We start from the raw sequence: 6,000 nt of genomic DNA, 5'->3' as shown, positions 1-6,000 counted from the left end.
CTAGTTGTGGCAAGCGGGGGCCACTCTTCATCGCGGTGCGCGGGCCTCTCACTGTCGCGGCCTCTCTTGCTGCGGAGCACAGACTCCAGACGCGCAGAGCTCAATATTTGTAGCTCACGGGCCCAGCTGCTCCGTGGCACGTGGGATCTTCCCAGACCAGGGCTTGAACCCGTGTCCCCTGCATTGGCAGGCAGACTCTCAACCACTGCACCACCAGGGAAGCCCAACCATCTCCACTTTAGATTAAATAAATTCCTTTACTATTTTTTAAATTTTGACAAAATTTTAGAGATACAGAAAAGTGCAGAGACCAATATAATAAATACCTTTGTACCCATAAGCCATAATTGCTAATGATTAACATCTTATCAAATTTATATTTTTACACAGAAGCATTATAGATAAACTTGAAATCTCTTTCCCTGTTTTTTTCTTCCCCTTTCTACAGGCAGTTATTTTCATACATTTTATATGTATCTTCTCATCCAATTTTTGGATTAATATATTCAGGTATACTTTTCAAATTATTAATTAATTTTGTTTTCTGAAAATTCTATATCTCTAAGCTGGAGTGTCTTGTTCCAAGCTTCTCCACTTGGAAAACTCCTACTCATCCTTTAGGACCCAATTCAAAAAAATCATTATCTTTTTGAAGTTTCACCTTAATCCCTTAAACAGATTAATGGTGAGTTCCTCATTACTTCTACAGCTTTCAGTTCCTTCCTCTATTGTACCACCAGTGTGGTTAGGCTTATCTGTCTTCCTCACTATGAGGCCCTCAGGGATCAGAACAGGTCTTATTTATTGTTGCATCTCCAGGTTGAGTTCACTGCCCATTAGAGAATGGTCTCAGTAAATGTTGAACAAATAAATTGAAGTTTAGAACATCTGAGCAGGTAAGGATGGAATAAAAAATGCTTTTGCTAGAGGAAAAGTCCTTATGGAGTGGGAAGAAAGAACTTGATGTATTAGATGGTCTTCACGGATTGGGACTCATTTGACTAGGGTTTCATTTGAGAATTAAACATGTTTACACAAAAATCAAAGAAGAAAACTAACTCAAGTTTGGTGAAGTTTACACTACCTGTTTGAAATTTACTGTGCCTATTTCCTCCATGATAAAAATGGAATTTTTAAGCTGTTTCATCTAAGGGAGATATGTAAAAACATGGAGAATGGAGAAATTATGAATATTCATGAGGGAGTATTACTATATTAATAGAAAAATGAGTCAGGCCCAAATTTTGTTCAGTCTAGGTCATTATTGCCTGCTGACATAAAATATAAGCTCTAAAGACAACTGTCATTAAAATTTTTATGAAAGCACATTATCCTTCAAAATATTTTAATTAAAAGTACTCAGGAAAACACTTAGAGCAAATTCAAAAGTTTTTTCCTCCTTTTTTATTTTGGTGGGGTGGTCAGGAAGAAAGCAGGTCAGAAACAACTCTGGAGATGAAGGACAACGCATCTCACACCAGCTTCAGAAGTGCCAATTGCAATTAACATCTCACAAACCACACAGTTCACACTGTGTTGGCAAGTGATTTTTTACAGCTGGACTTTCACATTCCAAATTTGTAGGGAGTTTAGGTGTTCCTGAAATGTTCCTGAAGATGCTTTATTTTTACTTTTCAAGGAGATTCTGGGCATCTGTCTAATGTCTGACCCTGTTCCCAAAGACTGTGAGGTGACCTTGGACCCTGAAAGAGACAGGAGCCACTGGGGTTTCCTGGGAGTCAAGTCATGACATTCGACTTCATGGAATGTGGCACAAACGTGTCATTTTTGTTGTGTGTGTATGTGTGTTTGTACGAGCTATTTAACAATTTGTAAGAGTGACATGATAACTATCTTCTAAATTCTATCTTCACCAGGGCTGCTTCTTATCCTGGAGTTCATTCAGGGGGCTTAAGGCCTTCCATCTTTCTTTTCACTATCCTCTAACTGAAATTTAGTAACTATTTCAATTATGAATATAGGCAATGAACCACAGTGATATGAGGCATTGATCTGTAACTTTACCGACAATGGAACAGATATTTCCCAAGGACATTTTCATTGTTGCAATTGTTGAAATATTGTTTATGCTCATCACTTGGGAATTATGATAGTTAACAGAACTACCTCTGGACTTTAGTTTTTAATGCACTAATAAGCAAACACATATATTATTATTTCAGATTGATTTTAAATATTTTGATACCTGTATTTCAATATAATCGACTAGCTTTATAGTACAATGTATTTTATTTTATGCATTAAAAACATTCTGAGAAGGTACTCAGAGGCTTTACTAGATGCAAAAGGGCCTATGGCACAAATTCAAGAATGCTTGGTCTACAGAAGGATTCAGCTTCCTCAAATAAAACACTGTGCATGCAACTGTGGTATAGACACCAGTGTTTCTGAAACTTTGTAAAGTCATTGAGCCCCGTCTTCAAACAATAGCTCATGTGGAAGGCCAATATGTACAGAAGATCAAAGCATGGCTGCCCTGTTTGAGGGACCCTTAGCCGAAAGCCCCATCTTTGTGGTCTGTCATTTTGAAGTTGACCCTGGGCAATGTCAGAAAATGGAAGTCCATGAAGGACTGTGGCTGTAGCCTCAGATGGAGTCAGAAGGAGCAACAGAGAACAGAAGTTGGAGAGAAAAAGAAAGCAGACTAACAAAAGATAGGGGGAAAGACTGGAAGAAAAATGATGCCAGTGGATAGAAGGACATCTTTGATATAGCAGAGACAGCTAGCCCTCCTTTCAGTTTTGGTATTAGTTGTAGAGTAGTTTTATTATGAGAAGGCTGTTTGCTTTTAGAGTCAAAGGAAAATGCACGAAGTTCGGTCTTGCTGCATGAGAGCAGACTTAGAAAAAATTGGGAATTCTCTCAGACCCACACTGGAAGTTCAGGGGAGGATTCTTGGTGGAAATAACATCTGAAAAGAAACTTGTTGTAGGACAACCTCTTTAAGCCTAGTGGGTACTGTTGGTGCCCCTCCCAGATCTTCTTTACTAGTCAGTGCACTAGTCCCCCAGCTGCTGTGAGCGTTGGGGACCCCTTCTCCAAGGAGTTGCCCTTGGCCCAACAGTAGCTTCTCCCACCCCCAACCTCCTAGAAAAGAAATAGGGGTGACAATGCTGATGCCTCATTGGCATGGTGCCATTTGTACTCCAGAGCTCTCCACTGCATCAGGCTAAAGCTTGTCTCCAGCTGAGACCACATCTACCCCTTCCTATCCTGCTTTTCTCATGCCCCTTCTCCCCAGAGCACTCCCACGAAAACCATATGAACAAGAATCCCTGTCTCAGGCTCTGTATCTAGGGAACCCACACTAGGATTCCTCGTCTCTCTCTCTCTCTCTTTCTTAACTCCTAAGGTTGGTTTTATTGAAGATAGGATCATAAAACAAGAGACATCATGACATAGAATCTAAGTATCACTGGCTTCACAATTTTGCCTTGCATTCGGGACAGGGATTAATCTCTTTTTGTATAATCAGTACCTTGGCCTAAAAGCTTGTCAGTTGCCTTGAAAAGCAACAAGTCTCTCCTACTTATGTCATGTATTTCCTTGGTATCTGATCTTATTAATGTGAAGTACATCCAGAATCTTTCCTCATGAATTCTCCATCTTTAAAAGCAAATAACTCCTACCTCTCAATTGTAGCAAGAATTTTAAAAGATGGTGGACCTGTTAGAAAATATGATAATTAAGTGCTTCTAAGAGCATTAAAAATCAATTTCCTCAACTCTTGACCTCCAATGTCTTTAAATGACTACAGGTTTTTTGTCTTTTTAAAAAATATTGCCTTCCACTTCCCACACGCAGAAGGAGAAAAGTAAAATATAAATGTGTATGTGCGGAATGTTGAGGGGCTGTATCAAAAAGGGGTTAGTGTGTAGACTGTGGAGTCAGGCTGCCTAAGCGTCACTCCTGCTACACCAATTATTAGCTCTGTGACCTTGGGCAATTAATTTCTTGATGTCTCAGTTTCTACATTTATAAAATGGGGAAAATACTAGTACTACCTACCTTATAAGATTGTGCAGTGGAATAACTGATGTCACTAAAGCACTTACCACATTCAATATAGGAAACATTAGTTATGTTTTAGTCATATTATATGTACATTCTTTTCCACTTTACTCATGACTCATGGATTTGAACATAGTCAAAGTCTCCAAATCATTTTATCTCACAAAGTTGACTATTATACTTTTGTTAGGATTCTTTTATTACCTTAATTTTATGTTTTAAGAGAGAATTTGAATAATTCACATTTGAGGTTTTTTTTGGTTTAGTGGAACAAAACTCTTCAAGTATAGAGATTTGGTAGGTCCTTGTATATTAACTGTTCATCAAGAGAAAAATAATGAAACAAATTGAGATCGTATATTAGAGGTAATTGTGCATATCCTGATTTAGAAAAAAATTCAGTGAGTATTCTGGTTATTTGTATTTTGAAACTAACATCTTTTTCTTAAGGTATTATGTTTAGTTTAATCCAATGAGGGGTAAAGAAAGAATGTATGCATTGTTTTTTTTTATTACTTTAGTTTGGAAACCAGAAGTGAAAAACTGATAAAGCTGAGGAATAGCTGCTTTAATAGAGAAATGGAAAAGTGAACTGAATGTTACTATAAAGAGGAACAATAATCGGGCTTCCCTGGTGGCGCAGTGGTTGAGAGTCCGCCTGCCGATGCAGGGGACACGGGTTCGTGCCCTGGTCCGGGAGGATCCCACATGCCGTGGAGCGGCTGGGCCTGTGAGCCATGGCCGCTGAGCCTGCGTGTTTGGAGCCTGTGCTCCACAGTGGGAGAGGCCACAACAGTGAGAGGCCCGCATACCGCAAAAAAAAAAAAAAAAAAAAAAAAAAGAGGAACAATAATCTATATACGGTTGACTGGAGTTTTCTCCAGAGTGGTCTACAGAAGGAATGAACCTGGGGGAATACCTGTGATCTACAGCGGTGCTGTTACAGATGTATAGATGCTGACTGAGAGTTTGATGGGGACGCTACTGTACTGGTTTTCTAGGGCTGCCATAATGAAGTACCACAAATTGGATGGCTTAAACAACAGAAATTTATTGTCTCACAGTTCTGGAGTCTAGAAGTCTCCAGATCACGATGTGGTCAGGGTTGGTTCTTTCTGAGGGCTGTGAGGGAGAATTTTTTCCATGCCTTTTCTCTAGCTTCTGGTGGTTTGCTGGCAAACTTTGGCTTTCCTTGGCTTGTAGACATATTACCAGGATCTCTGCCTTCATCTTCAGATGGCATTTTCCCTGCATGCGTGTCTGTGCCCAAATGTCCCCTTTTTATAAGAATGCCAGTCATACTGGATTAGAGGCCCACCCAACTCCAGTATGACCTCATCTTAACTGATTACATCTACAATGACCCTCTTACCAAATGAGGTCACATTCTGAGGTACTGGGGGTTAGTACTTCAACATGAATTTTGGGGGAGACACAACTCAATCCATAACATTTAATGGGAAAAGTGCCAATTATGGTTTTAAAGCTTGGCTGTGCCCCAGAAGTAGATTGCTAGTGGGTAAACTCTTCTCTTCGGATAAAGTGTGGACATAAAATATATATTAAAAAAAAGAATGATAAAACAAAAAAACAAACAAAAACATATTCAGAATTAGCAAGAATCTTTTTAGCACTTTTCTCTAGCTAAACAGGATTCTTCCTTTCTTTGGCCTGAAGATATTCCTCTTACCTACTTTCCAAAATCTTCTCTTGTTAATGCATATGTTTCACTCTAAGCCCTTCCTTGGCCTAGGCTGCTTCTTCACTTCTATTTTGGGACAACATCAGCCTTCACAACAGGTGACCTAACACTTCCAAAACCACTCAGTAGATGGTGACTAGAAGAAACTATTAGAAGAGAAGTCAAGGACTAGGGGGGTGATGTGCCCAAATGGCAATAATGAAGAAGACTGTGAATATTAAGTATGACTATCTCTCAGGTTTTCAAAGCTGACATTTGCCTAGTTC

This window comes from Phocoena sinus, chromosome X (assembly GCF_008692025.1).
Source record: "Phocoena sinus isolate mPhoSin1 chromosome X, mPhoSin1.pri, whole genome shotgun sequence".
NCBI lineage: Eukaryota > Metazoa > Chordata > Mammalia > Artiodactyla > Phocoenidae > Phocoena > Phocoena sinus.
This window is presented reverse-complemented; position numbering follows the sequence as displayed.